General features: G+C 43.9%; 1 long non-coding RNA gene across 1 annotated transcript; it reads left to right on the forward strand.

Moving 5' to 3' along the window:
• Window positions 1-305: 305 nt before the first annotated feature.
• On the forward strand, window positions 306-12389 carry LOC119137038. Its single transcript, XR_005100850.1, has 4 exons — window positions 306-393; window positions 634-794; window positions 6749-6922; window positions 11612-12389. It is a non-coding gene; the product is annotated as an uncharacterized LOC119137038 (long non-coding RNA).
• The last annotated feature ends 1708 nt before the right edge of the window (window positions 12390-14097 follow it).

Consider the following 14097-nt stretch of genomic DNA (forward strand, 5'->3'; position numbering starts at 1 on the left):
TATTGGAATTTCTGGTCAAAACGTGTCAAAAGATGAGAATGAGTCATGCGGAAAGATGTTTGCAATGCGTAAAGAAGAGGCCTTGAGGTTGCCAAGGAAAAGTGAAAAGTGGACAAATGAAACGGCAGTCGCGTGCAACCGGGCGTGACGGCGATGCTGCAAGGCGCACCGCTCCAGACGGGCCCGGAGCTTGTTATCCAGTCAAGTCCAAAGCAGGCGGAGCTAATCCACTCGAGCGGCACTCTCATTTATGTCGTGTCCATTGTTATCCTTCAGGTGGCGTGTTGCCTCATCATCTTCTTATTTAGCCGACTTCATTGCCTGGGAATATGGCGGCGCGCCGGCTCAATCGCTGATGAATGTTTCAATTAAAGAAAGCCAAAGGGCTAAAAGGTTAGTGAGTAACCGCTGCTCTGGCTATTATCTTTGGGAGCCTTTTCGATTTAATTAAGTTGGATAGGGGTTGAGAAAAGTTCTTAAGCATTTGGATGACCGCTGGGAAAAGAAAATACCGACATGATTTGGACGAGTAACACACACAAGAAATGGCCGCACTTATCACTCAGTAGCACTTTGGCGGATTTATGATTTATTTTTGATTTAATGATGGCTATTTCTGTCTTTTTGCTGCAGGGAGCCAGCTGGCGATGGAGGTGCAGTGGAAGCAAGTGTTGCTGATTTGAGTGGCAGGTGCTGATCCATGCAGCCTTTGAGGAAAGCTTTTCCTTTTGGATGGAGCCTGCCTTGAGCTGCATTCATGCAACATGCACTACGCACTGTCATGGAATTGTTTGGTGAGTACGTAGAAAGAACCAAAGATGTATTTAAAAATGCCTTCAGGGTATAGAAGTCGATTTTTCAAAAAGTTCAACGAAAGGAATATTTGACATGTATCTTCCTTTGACATTTTGCTGCTTTATAAAAGAGGGGTGGGGGTGCAGTGGATCCCCCCCCATTCAGGTGGAGGTCGCCCACCCCAGCCCCCTCTTTTGCACGCCACTAAATGTACGTGAATACAAATCAAACATAAGGCTAGTTTACATAATTTAGAAACAATAGAGATATTCTGACAACCTATCTGTTTTCTCAATGTTGGTCATGATGATGGTACTCGAGGCGCTAAGAAAGAAAGAGTGCACAAGCAGCATCACTCCCGGCCGAGGTATTTAGTCAAACACCGGTGGCGTGTTTCAACCTGCAAGCCACACTGGCATTCAGGAATGTCTGTCGGGCTTTTCTGCTTTGCCGTCGCTCCCCACCCGCATATCGGCGGTCTATCATTACGGCAAAATACATGCAAACGCACGCGCCGAAACAAGTATACAGAAACGCCGCCTCTGAATATTCCACGCTAACTTTAAAACGGCGTGGATAGATTGAAAAAAAGCAAAGTGTCGGACGGCGTATGAATAATGGATGAGATCGGATTGCTGTGTCAACACTCGTCGGTTATATTCCAGAGCGCATCATGGAAATGATGTTTCTCGGCACAACGCCGCTCCATCACCGCAGCGCAAACGGGCAGAGGCAATTGGAATGGCGATCACACCTGCAAGCCTGTAACGGCTCCAGCGCCGCTGATCAATGAGACTCGGAGATGAAAAAGGGAGACACGCCTTGTTGCACCTCAGCAAAGCGATTGGGATCAATGTGAGGAGAGAGATGCGGCTCAAAATGAACACTATTAAAGCTTTGCCTCGAACGACGGCTTCTCTTTTGAGAAGTTGAAGCAAAGTTTTTTCCCCCTGTGCCCCGAAACGTTCCAACGATGCTTTTAACGACCCCATCACACACACTGTTGCGTGGAAAAAGAAGAATACATTTCCGGAACACTGTAAAGTATATCATGGTCTGCAGTTCTCTGTTTTTAATGGCGGCGGAATGTGGAATCAAACGCTACTTGCTGAATTCAAAGTCAAAAAAGCAGAATGAAATGTTTTGATCTCAAAATTGACCGTAAAATAAAACCAAAATTGCAGCGGTCATTTCTGATAATGATTTAGTTCTGTAAAAATGGCCATCACGTTAATCAGCATTTTTAGCAGCATTGTCAAAAAAGCTTTGTTTATGAGATCATATAAAACGTGAGGGAGCAATAAGGATTCATTTTAAAATGTATTTATCATCCACTTTAAAAACAAAAAACTCCGTTTGAACTTTTGTAACCAAAACAGCAGTAGCAACTCGAGCATGTAAACATGTATTAGCCGTGTTGTGAGGGTGTATTATTTTTCCTGTATTTAAAATTTCAGCATCCGTAATCAAATCAAATTGTCATGGCAACGGGCTCTCAAGTATCAGCCACTTCATTATACGTCGTCACGAGTGAATTCTATTTTTTTTTGGGCGCGGGCTTTAAGTGGCTTTGCGAGGGCAAACACTTTTGCCTTTGGGCTCTTTGCTGAGGAACTTCCTGTTGTTTTCAGAGACTCAACGGGTCTGGAAAAACCTACAGCCGTGATTATGTGGAATAACATCTCACTGAAGCTACTTGAATCGGTCTTAAAGACGTCCTTAGAGTCTTGCCAAAAGATTCGCACATGGAAGCGGAGCGTCCACCTCGATGTGTGATGCGATCCACTTGTGCAAATAGATCCTTGTCACTCTATTTGTGCAGGCGCACCCCCACGCTCGTCGCCGCTCTGGAGATTGAGTGACGTGCGGCGCTTTTAAGAGGATTTTGTTGTGTGAAGCCGGGGAGGAGATGGACCGTGGCGTTAATCTATTCCGACTCCGCCATGCTGGTGGAACCGCGAGTCATTCAAGCAAAGCAAACAGCACCGACTTGGCAGATCATTAGGGTTTTTCTTTTTTTTTTTTTTGCTTACTGTTACATTGTGGGGAAGTTCCATGCCTTCAGGTATGGTCTATAGCACCAAAAGCCTGAAGAAAAAAAATAAAAGTACAGGCGTAATTGCACCCTCAGGGGATACGGACAACGCAATTTAGGAATCGCTGTTCTAGACAATTCGACTCCCACCTGAATCTGAATCACCTTACCAAGACATTGTAGACAGTTTGTTCAACTCTGTGAGAACACTAGAACAGAAAAGGACCTTATCCTCTGCTGACTCAGCACTCGGGGCAAAGTATGTATTGCCCCACCGGATCCAGCAGGGGGAGCTATTTTAGAAAAGAGACTTTTTATTGGCCTCCTGGGCACTTCTAATTAAGCCTGATTAATTCTGCCCAGCATTGAAGTTTTCCAGCCCTCACAACTAACAAAGAAACCTTGAAAAAAAAAACTTTAGCAGAGGTATTAAAGTCATTATTCTCCGGGGATGCGCCGCACTTAAAAAAAACAAAAAAAAAACGCTATAATTAATTTTCCACTTGAGTTTCTCAGGAATGTTGTCGTATTTCTTCACCCTTTTAAGCCTTCAGCGTTGTCTCGAAATGTTAAAGTAAAACAGATGAGACGCTATTCCTGCGAGGCACCTGTAGCTGCAGTCAACCCACGCACACACACACGAGTGCAGAGGCAGCAAGTCCAGCCATGTCAGCTGTGAGATTCTTGTCATCTCGAGGCAACAATAATCACCTGCACTGAGGAGAGTGTGTGCGTGGTGGCAAATGTTTAGCTGGAGTGTATTTTTTTTTACAAGATGTTTTAGTTCGGTACATCATGTACAGGTGCAATTGTCGTAGTGCTTAGTGAATGCCCAAGGCAAATGTCTTCTAGCCTCAAACTGGGCTTAGTGCAACCTGACAGAGCAAAGGAATGTTCTGCTTGGGGCAAAAGTAATGAAACACTTTTGCCACAATCTGCCATGTACCTGATTGTGTCATTTCACACTCGATGGGTGGCCAGGCTCTCCAGAAATGCAATAAGCAACACAAAAAGTCAAGATTGCAAGGCCATATTATCCTTAATTTGGCTGTGAGCAAATGAGTTTTGATGACAAAATGTGGGCATGCATTGAAGGTTTGAATTAAGACAATGGCTTGGGTTGTAATTGTTGTTATGAGGCATTAATGTGCGCTGCTGGGAAGCACCATAACAGTACCGTCATTTGATATCGAGTCTCTGGGAAGTTCCAGCAGGCGTTGTCGAGTCGCCCCCTCTGACGATCCAATCAGATCCGAGTCGGGTGGCGCTCGAGCCGAGCGACCTGTTGTGACAGCTCGCTGGGTCGAGCTCCAAGGTGGAGCGGGTCGCCGCGTCACGTCTGCCACGATTGCACCTGCCACAGGCAAGTGCCTCGGCCTCTCAAAGGCAAAATTGAATGCCGCAGCAGGTCCTGGCCTGCTCCCCCGCCCCCTCCAACCAAACACCTTCCATCACATCCTTTTTTCTTACTGCTTTGTTGTGCCGATTGTCAAGGAAAGACTAAAATACAAATGTCTGCTTGACCTTCTTTGGAACATCTTCTTCCCGTCGATGCTTTCCAGCTGATAATACCTCCCGCCTTTTGTATTACCACATTCTATTTATATGCTGCGTTAATATTTCATTAATATTAAAGAGCTTCCTTTGGAGGGATTCCGCTTTGTGTATTCTAATTCCAAAACATTATCAGCACCTGAAATGTCATATTTCCATAGCAACGAAAATGAAGGCTTTGGAGCGACGGTGAGTCAGCGGGCGTAAAGTCACAACACGATCCCGCTGCATGCGCGATAACCCTCTGCATGCCCAAACTGATATTATTTGGAATTCCTTCGCCTTTATCTCTATCCTCCTCCGCATCTGCTGGCGATGACATCATCGCAGTGCTTCACTTTTTGTCTTTTCTACAACCTCACCAGCCATGCAGTCAACAGAGAAGGCATTATTCCCACTGTGTCATCTCATATGTCTTTGATATAATTTTTGTGACTTGTCGTATTTAAAAAAAAAAAAAAAAAAAACTTCACACGGATATTTATTGCAATTTGTTTTGCATTGTAATGATTACATTTGATGGTATTTTTTTGTTTAGTTGAATATATACAATATTTTTGTCATAGCAATAATATTGGAATATATTTATCTGTAGTTATTGAAATAACTGGAAATTATTTAACGATTACGCGATGCGCGACTGATATTACTGGGGGCTGATTCTGTAACATAGCGAACAATCTCTCTTTTGTACTTTATGCTACCAGTCAAGGCAAGGCAAGGGAGTTTTATTGATGTAGGACATTTCATAAACAAGGCAACTCAAGGTGGTCCGCGCAACCAAAAGCACAACAACTAAAAGTATTTACAAAATAACATAAAAAGACATTCAAAGGCAAAGCAAAAAGAAAAAACACATCTTACTAAGAATGAATAAAATTTAAATGTGTTTACGGGTAAAATATTTAAAGGAAAATGTTTCTAAAATGACATGGATTTCACAATATCTAAATCATTTTTCACAGTTTTATCACATTTGCCCTATCTATCGCTCTAATGTATTCAATATCCTGTCTCTGAATGATGGACATGAATTCAGGTCATCCTCAAGCTCATATGTCTTCTGTAGCTCCTCTGCTCAATAAAAGTCTTGTTACCCCCCCCCCATCCCCCATCGATTTGTGTTGAGTGCAGGGTGTACACCTGCGTCTGCAGAACAAGTGTATCACAGTCTGCACGCTGTGCCCGGGCTTGTCGGGCCCTCTGGCCCTGGAATGTGCCGATGAGACAATCAGGTGCAGCAGGCGCGTGGCGGCTTGCCGCAGGCGCAGATAACCTGCTACGGAAGATGTGCCGCTCCGTCCTTCCAGCTTGACACCCCTCTAAAATCACCCCCCTTGCTCACATAACTTGACCTTGTCCTAGAAGAATAAACTTGTTAGTTTTAAGAGCAGAATGTTGGCTGGTTTGTAAACAGGCCCGATGTCAAAGTGCAGCCTTGACGGCGTGACTCAGTGGCAAGGGTGGAGCACGCTGTGATTTTTTTTTAATCCTTTTTTTTTTTCTTCCTCGATTTGTTTAGCCTCAGGGGGAGAAAAATTCATTTCTGTCAAGAGGAAGGTCACAAGCAATGTTCCAGCGTGGCAGGAAATGCATCGACGCACATAATTGGCTCATCTATCAGATTTTGGGGTCACTCTGATTGAAGGGTTACTGTTTGGCGGCCATGTTTGGTTGGCTGTGTTACAAGGGAGAAAAGCAAAATGTCAAGAAAATGGCTGTGTCTGTGTGATAGCATTTTGTTGTGTTAGCACGTAGCCACCCAATTTACGGCTTGGTCGCGTGTCAGTTGTTCATAGGTGACGCAATCTAAAGGCGCGGGACACGTTTCAGGTCAGGCGTTTGTATGTTCAAAAATATTTTTGTCCCGGCCCACATCATAGTTCGAGTTTCCCTCGGAGGGCCGTTATCACTTTGAACAAATATAATCCATGTTCCCTCATATTTATCACATACGGTACCAAAAAATGAGCACAAACTAAATGTTAGTTGGGTTTTTAGTTCCATGTAATTTATTTTCTAATAAAAAACCAAAACGTGATCAACGAGCTACTTCCAGTGTGTAAATAACAGTCCCGCATTATTTTTATTGGCCGGTTCACAGTAAGTGATCCCAAAACTCATGAAATGATTCATATCTGCAAACAGTTGGCCCCCTAAAGTTAAACATCATAAATATTGGGTCGCATTGTATTTATACGACTTTCTCGCATGGTAGCCCCTCGCAAGCTGTAAATTCAAACAAACGATTGGCTAACAACAGATCTATTTTATTTTTGTTGCGTGATTTCCCGCCTTGAGGGGGCTATTATTTACCGCCCAAAGCCCGAGCAAAGGCAGAATGTGTGTGTTTTTGTTGTCTAGGCTTTCCTTGGTGGCGCTGAACAAAGTGTTCCAGTGTGCAGTGGGAGCAGCGAATGCAGACATGGTGTCTGTACAGGGAGTTCCTGTCCCTGGCCCAAACCCACAGACCCTCAGCAGAGAAGGACAAGGTCAAACACGGCCTCCACTTTCACTTCACAACTTGTCATCCTTAAGGTTTGACTTCTCTCTCTCTCTCTCTTTTTTTTTTTACTTTTCAATTGCGCTGCATTCCAACCTGCATCTTGTCAAGTGTGATAACTGCTTGCTAATTATGAGCAAACAAACGCAAGCAGGAGTTGTAGAAGTCACATAAAAGGAACAGATTGTGCCATTGCTTTTGAAAATACACAGTGTGGGAGATCATTATTTGACTCCCTGATGATTTTGTAAGTTTGCTAAAACAGCCCCAAATGTGTTCTTTGGGTTGTACTCACATTTTTTTTTTTTTCCACGCGCTAATGCCAAATAACTCAACTTGGGTTTTATCTGACCACATTATTTTCACATTTCGATGCTCACTGCAAACTACTACTGGTTTTGTAACCCATTCTTATTCAACTTGGTAGTAAATTAGTCCAACTAACCAAAATAAAGACAATTAACATGTTGTATAATTACGCAAACGAACAACTTGAGCTTGAACTCCTGCTAGCTTAATGCTAACACAATGAGCCGGGCTAACGGATATAATCAATGTCGCGGAACTCAAATCTAAACTAAAGCGTACCAAAGTAATACCTTACAATTTTTGGAAAACATCATCAGATGCTCACTCTTGCTCAAGAATCAATTGCATAAAATCAAGCATAATTTACACCAATCCCGAAACATTCAAAGAAATCATTTCAAGGTAGTTAAAATGTCCTGACGAGAGCTGCCCATTTGATAATATGCAACTTTCCCATTCCTTTTTGTCCATAATCCTACTAAATCTTGACGAGAATTGCCTTGTTTCAGGGTTTTGGAACATAAACGTCCTGGCAAGCTTTATTACAATTACAGTTTAATGTTGCGTGGAAACGTCCATTGTGTCTCCATCCATTTAAGCGCAGTTAAGCAGTGATGTGTTACTGGCTGCATTTTCTTCATTTACAGCAGAGAAATAAAAATGGCCTTTAGCAAGCAAACAAAAACACAACTCACGCACTTTTACAACTCGGAAAGAGCAATTGCACTCATTTAAAAAATGCTCAGCCTTTACCAGTTTACGAACGTTAGTCGAGTTAATCGTGCGCTCGGCTAACCGGCGATAACGAGACAATCATCAGAGAAGAGAGAGAGGAGCAGACGCTGCTGCTCGCACGATAAGACAAGCAGAGCAGTTGTCGCAGATAAAAAGCACATGAAAACAGTCTTATCAGATTGCCGTGGACTTTGTAGATCCTCCCTAATCTTTGTCTGTCCATGTGTGTGTGCGTTTGTCTACAATTTTGCGTGTTCACTTTGAGCAAGCTTTCACTTAATTCCGAACCATCACCTTGAGTCATGGGGGAATTTGCCTTTGTTCGTTAATGAGACTCAAAAGCAAAACGCTTTCATCAGCGAAAATACGATTCAATCATGGGAAATCGCACTATTTGGCGAGAACTCAATGAAGACATAAAAACAATGTCTCAGAGGTTGGTATGAGGCGTTGACAGAGACGTTGACCCGTCTCCGCGCGACAAGTGCATCACGTTGACGTGGAGACGGTCGGCCGGCGTGGCCTTTGCGAAGCGTCGCTTTAGCTCCGACTGAGCGCGTCCGTCCGTGCCGGCGCATCTGTGAGGCGGGTGCCGAATCAGGCGGAATGTGATCTTTGACTCTGACATCAGCGGCATGTTTGAGGACCCCGGGAAACGAGACGGTGATCTTTGACAGAGGCGCTGTTCTGACATTTTCGACGGGACAGCCTTTAAATATGTATATTTGGCCCTCAAATAGTCAGACGGCAGCCTTTAATTTGTATTCCGAGCGAGGCGGGAGCAATGTCGCGGGCAGACGGGAGGAAAAATCTCATTATGAGACTCTCACCGGTGAGCTGGCTCGTGCGTCACATGATGTTTTTGGAACCACGCTGAGAGATATTTACTCTTGAAGTCATCCCCTATTATGCCAGATGGAGGACATTTTGAAGGACACATACAAACGTTTGGACGTCATGGCTTTTTAAATGTTATTTTTCTTTGCCTTTGTCCCGTTTGACGCCTTGGTCATGCAGTATTGTACAGCCGTACGTGTTTTTATGTCGTATCGGCTCTTTCCTTCTCTGGTGGAGAAGTGCAGTCTTATGGACGTTCTTAAGCGATGTTTGCCATCTAGTGGTAAACGATGTTATTACAACTTAAAACTACTGGGCTGTTTTCAAAATGAGGGCCACCTGTCCCTCCTTTAGGCAAGCCTCATATCAATATTGGTTCCAGTTTTAGAAAGACTTGAGAAGCATATTTTACGTGGTCTAAATTGAGAAGTTCCACTGTAGATCATTTTTGTGAGCCCGTAGTTGAATTTTGAATTGGCATTTGCTGCCTTGCAAAGACTCAGAAGGGAACGTAAGCCTTGTCAAACACAAGCACCATTAAATAACCACAACTTGTTGTTGTTGTTTTTTTTTTTTATTCTAATTAAGGAGCTTTGGAGTTACTGCTGGTGCTCGGGGGATTATTCAGCTTTGGACGGAGTGAGTCTAGCAGCTTCCTCTTACTGCCAGTTCTTTTTTCTCCTTTTTTTTTCTGCTGATCTAAGCAAAGTGGTGTCTGCAGCTTGGTATGCGATGTGCCAGATATGAGAGTGCTAGTGATCCACATTTTAAGTCGCGGCCACAGAGCGAGGAAGCGTACTTTCCCCTTCGCAAAAGTGGATAAACACGGCTCCCGGTTGCTGTGACTTCACCCGACTCAACGAGCAAAATGCACAATAAAGACGCAGTTTGTGGGCCTCTGACTCATAAACCACCTTGGTTAAAAAAAAAAAAAAAAAAAGAAGAAACGCTTGGCTGGATTTTAGATGGCATAAACTTTGGCTTGAGCCATAAAAACTTTGCAAGTTGTTAAAATGTTGGCAGTTTAATGATAAATAATAATGGTCGGATTAGATTCCTTGAAAATGATTGACTCCATTTCACAGTCTGCATATTACATTTTGGAAGTAACCAACATCTTTGCCTTTTTGGGGTAAATGTTGCGCCCACATGAGCGTCCTCGTGAGTAAGAGGCTCTCCAGACACTGATGCACTCTTCTGCTACCAAGTTGTGTCAGGCAAAAAAAGTGACCTCACGCCCACTCGCTCGACAAGTAAACACAGTCCAGATTGCGGCCTCCCGGTTTACTTCAAAGCGGAGGCATGCTGATAGCAAAACAGCCCCCTCGGGGGAGTCCCCCCCCCCCCGCAGGCTGGGGTGGGCGACAGCGGCGCTGTGGTGTGAGGGAGCCGAGGTGCGAAGTGGCTTTTGACAGCGTGGCACCTGTTGGGGCTTCACTTTTGGCGGCACCTCGACATTTGCTGCCTCTCGGTCATTGTCGTGCGATGGGACACACCTTCTGTCACCCCGGTGGAACATTCCGGCTCTGTGTGGCAACTGACGTTTCTTCTGCCGTCGTAGGAACTCTCATCATGTAGACATTCTTGGGCTTGGTGGCATGCCTCATATGAGTGGTGACTCAAGAGGAAGGAGGGGCGTGGTGATGCGCTCCATTTTGGCACTGTTTTTCCATAGTACGCAATCTGTTTTGAAGCAGTTTGTTTTTGTTATTTTTTTAAATTGAGATTCTGCAGGACAAATATGTGCTTCTCCCAATGGACTCGTAATGGTGCTGTTAGTTTGCGCTTCATTTGTGCTGTAAAAACGTTCATTTCTGCTGCTGCGATTTTATAGACTTACTATATTTCTGATGACAGCCGGCCCATCTAAAAATATTCCACTTAAAAGATGCAAAAGCTTACCCAAATTACTCCAATAATTTAGAAAGCAAGAAAAGGTTTTGACGAAAAAAGTGATTTTAAAAATGCTCAATCATGAAAAAATTAACTTTTAACCTGAACTTAAAAACATTCACATTGGACTTTACTTCTTTTGGCAGCTCATTCAATTTACATGCTAAATGCTGCTTCACCATGTGTTGAAGCGAGAGTGTGAATTATATTCTCCTTCCAACATCCCACCATGTTGCCGCTCCAGTATACGACCACCATTTGTTGTCCCTCATATAAAAACGTCAGTGCCTCATACCGACATTATCACCGCTCATCTCGGGCCAGACCTTTTTTTTTTTACACTAAATGAGTGCTAATCTCAGCATCATTAGCGTTATCTCCCACCGCCTTTAAAGCCCCCCCCATCATCAGTCAGCATCCCGTTATCAGCCTCCATTGCTTCTCTTGCGAGGCGCTAAGCAGCTGGATGTGCCCCAACCGCTGCCCTGTGATCATGAAAGCACGGATGCGCGCCGGCCAGAGCAACGCTCAAAGGTGAAGGCGGAGGAATGCGCCGGCCGGGATATTTATGGCAACCGAGACTCCTCGCTCGGAAAAGCAAACAATCTGCTTGTCACGGTGGGAGTGGGTTCGGGCGGCAGGCGTGGGGGCGTTTATGTCATGCTTAATTGCAAAATGTCAATCCATGCAAATCTGCAGCCGCCCGGCGAGGGTGGATTTCCAAAAATAGAAAGCTCATCTCAATGCAAACGTGAAGCGGAGCGATTGGACTACTTTGCATTGATATACTGTGCCATCTTTAGATGTCAGATTGTCTGGCCCATTCACAACCTCAAGATTTACGACCAAACATTTGCTGAGGTGTAAATAATTGCAATGTAAAGTTGTCATTTGTCCAGATTAGAATCACGTACCAAAAACATCTCTTTTTTTTCTTTCTTCCCCCCTAGAGGAGCGAAATGCCGTCGGCGGGGAAGCTTCTCCTGTTCAGGCTTGTCGGGCGAGCACAATAGCCTTGCTCTGAATAACGTGGCCGCGAGCTAGTTTATTCAAGCGCCTTTTGTTTGTGCTCCGCGCTCACCTTTTCCCTTCACTGATGATCAGATAAGCAGCAGCAGCAGACAAGAGGGCAGAGAAAGCCAAACTATCTGCTGAGATGGCCTTTCCGTCATTTCACGGAGATTTCGCAACGTGGGGCTTGCGCATCCTTCGAAGGAATACAAGAAAATTCCTCAGAGGTGAAAATATGAATGCCAAATACGGTTGGGATGGCACACTAAAGTAGTCACCGGGCTTTTTTTCCCAAGCTACTCCAGTATTCAGTTTCTCTATTTACCCATTAGGCTAAGCGGGGGTCACGCAGTGGACGTGTGAGTTGCGCAACAGCTGCCCTTTTGATGCCACTACCTTCCACCCAACGTGGGTGCAAAAGTCATCCTAAGATGAAAAATAGCACAAGCGTTAAATGTCGATGCGGAGGAATAAAGCGTCGTCGCCAGCGGCTCGGACTCAGTCCGCCATGCAGTTCTCCAAACAAATAAAACCTCACAGGTGCATTTAACACACCAATACTCTTAATGGATCAAGCTGCTTCTTTGCATGGCCCTATTGAGACCTTTAGATAAACTCAAAATGGCCTGTGATAAAATTAAAACCAGGGCTGCTTTAAACACTTAGAAATAATAAGCAATCAAAACATAACAGCTCGGCTGCTTCAGTTTTAGTAAGTGCAGACGTGCGGCGTGAAATAAAGTCAAGATTTGCTTTTGGCGTCATTCTCATAGCACACCGTCATTTTTTTTTTTCCTGTGCAAACACATTAAGATGCAGGCAGGTAAACACAAGCGAGGCGACTATTAATTCAACTAAACGACCTGGGAGAAGCTGCGCTGCAATTACAAAGCAAATCTCATCTCAATGATGGGGACGTTTAAAGTCCTCTACGAGTTTGCTTTGAAAATCTTCCGCTGTTAATTTGCCCCACAGTGAGGAATCAGTGAGTGAAATCAGAGTAGCTGTGCCTTGCCTCATCCTCATCCCAGAGGCCTCAAGCTGGGACGCAGATCCCCGTGAACAAACGAAACCCCTCCGTGCCGTAATTTAAAATCAACGTTTGACCAGCTCATTATTCAAACGCTTCCAAGTTTGTTAATCTCGTTGATATTCCCAAAGCACCCCCCATCTTAATGCATCGTCTCCTAAGTAAACAATAACAGTGCTGCCTAAAATTCATCATGATTAGCAACTGGCAGCCTGATGGCGCGGCGATGCTCCAGAGGGCCCCATTTACGCGCAACTCGCAGCGTCTGTCAAAACATCAAGAGACAAGTAGGAAAATCAGCTTTTCATATCGCGTTCCCCCTTCTCTGTCGCTGAAAATAACACGTCATGAAAGAATCATTTGTTTTTTCACCGCGCGACTGGTGCACCTCGTTTTGTTTACAAACGCACACATAATAATAAAGCGTCAGTTTGTTCACAGGCGACAAAACCAGGCTTTAATTATTTATTTTTTTATTTCAAATAATTTGATTTTTTTATTTATCTGTATTATCATGAAGTTATTTGTTTATTCATTTTATTTGATTTTTTTATTTATTAACAGTATTTGATCCACATTTGACTCATTTTCTAAATTAAAGCCGTGGATTTAAAGTAGTTCACTAAAAATTCACACGTGTAGAATTTTATTTACTTATGATTGGGGATGTGCATAAATTGCTTTTTGCAGTTTCCGCAGGGGAAGGACGCACAATCACGACGTGGCACCAAAGCCAGAAGCGTAAACGTTCTGACAATTATTCATTCATGAAAAATTTGACTTGCACTGCAATTTGCCTTGGACTGTCTGAGTGTCTGAGAGTCAGAAATGTTTTTTCACTCAACTGCCAGCTTGCATTTTAATCATCTGTCTCTGTGCATCCGCCATCTCAAGAGGTCAAGACTTGGCCTGAGGCTGTGAATAATTGTATTTATTTTTTATTTCTACGGATTCACCCGATTGAAGTAAATGAAATAATACGATATTTCTAAATGGCCTGAGGTCGAAAACAAAAAGAACTTACAACTGTGCCCTGAGGAACTCCTCACCTTGCGTTCAGCGTTAAAATGGGTGTGTCGAGTCAGACATTTTGTAATGCGTGCTGACGCCGTTTCACTCTAAGCTGTTCACTGCTATGTGATCAATAACGCAACACTTTGATAGGTGACCTCTGCTCAGTGAGACAGCAGCTGGAGCTGAGCTGTTATTGATTAGGTCAACACACTCTTCTGTCTCATCTGATCCACTCAACCTAATCATTGGCGACCAGTGCGTGCTGTTATCTTGTCTTTTCAAACGATACCTTTCACCACCTCATTTCCAAGACTCAGAAAAGTTCATATGGATTTTTCAGCAGAGCTTTCAGGCAGCGTATTGATTTGACTTGAACAAATT

The sequence above is a fragment of the Syngnathus acus genome, chromosome 17, assembly GCF_901709675.1.
Source record: "Syngnathus acus chromosome 17, fSynAcu1.2, whole genome shotgun sequence".
NCBI lineage: Eukaryota > Metazoa > Chordata > Actinopteri > Syngnathiformes > Syngnathidae > Syngnathus > Syngnathus acus.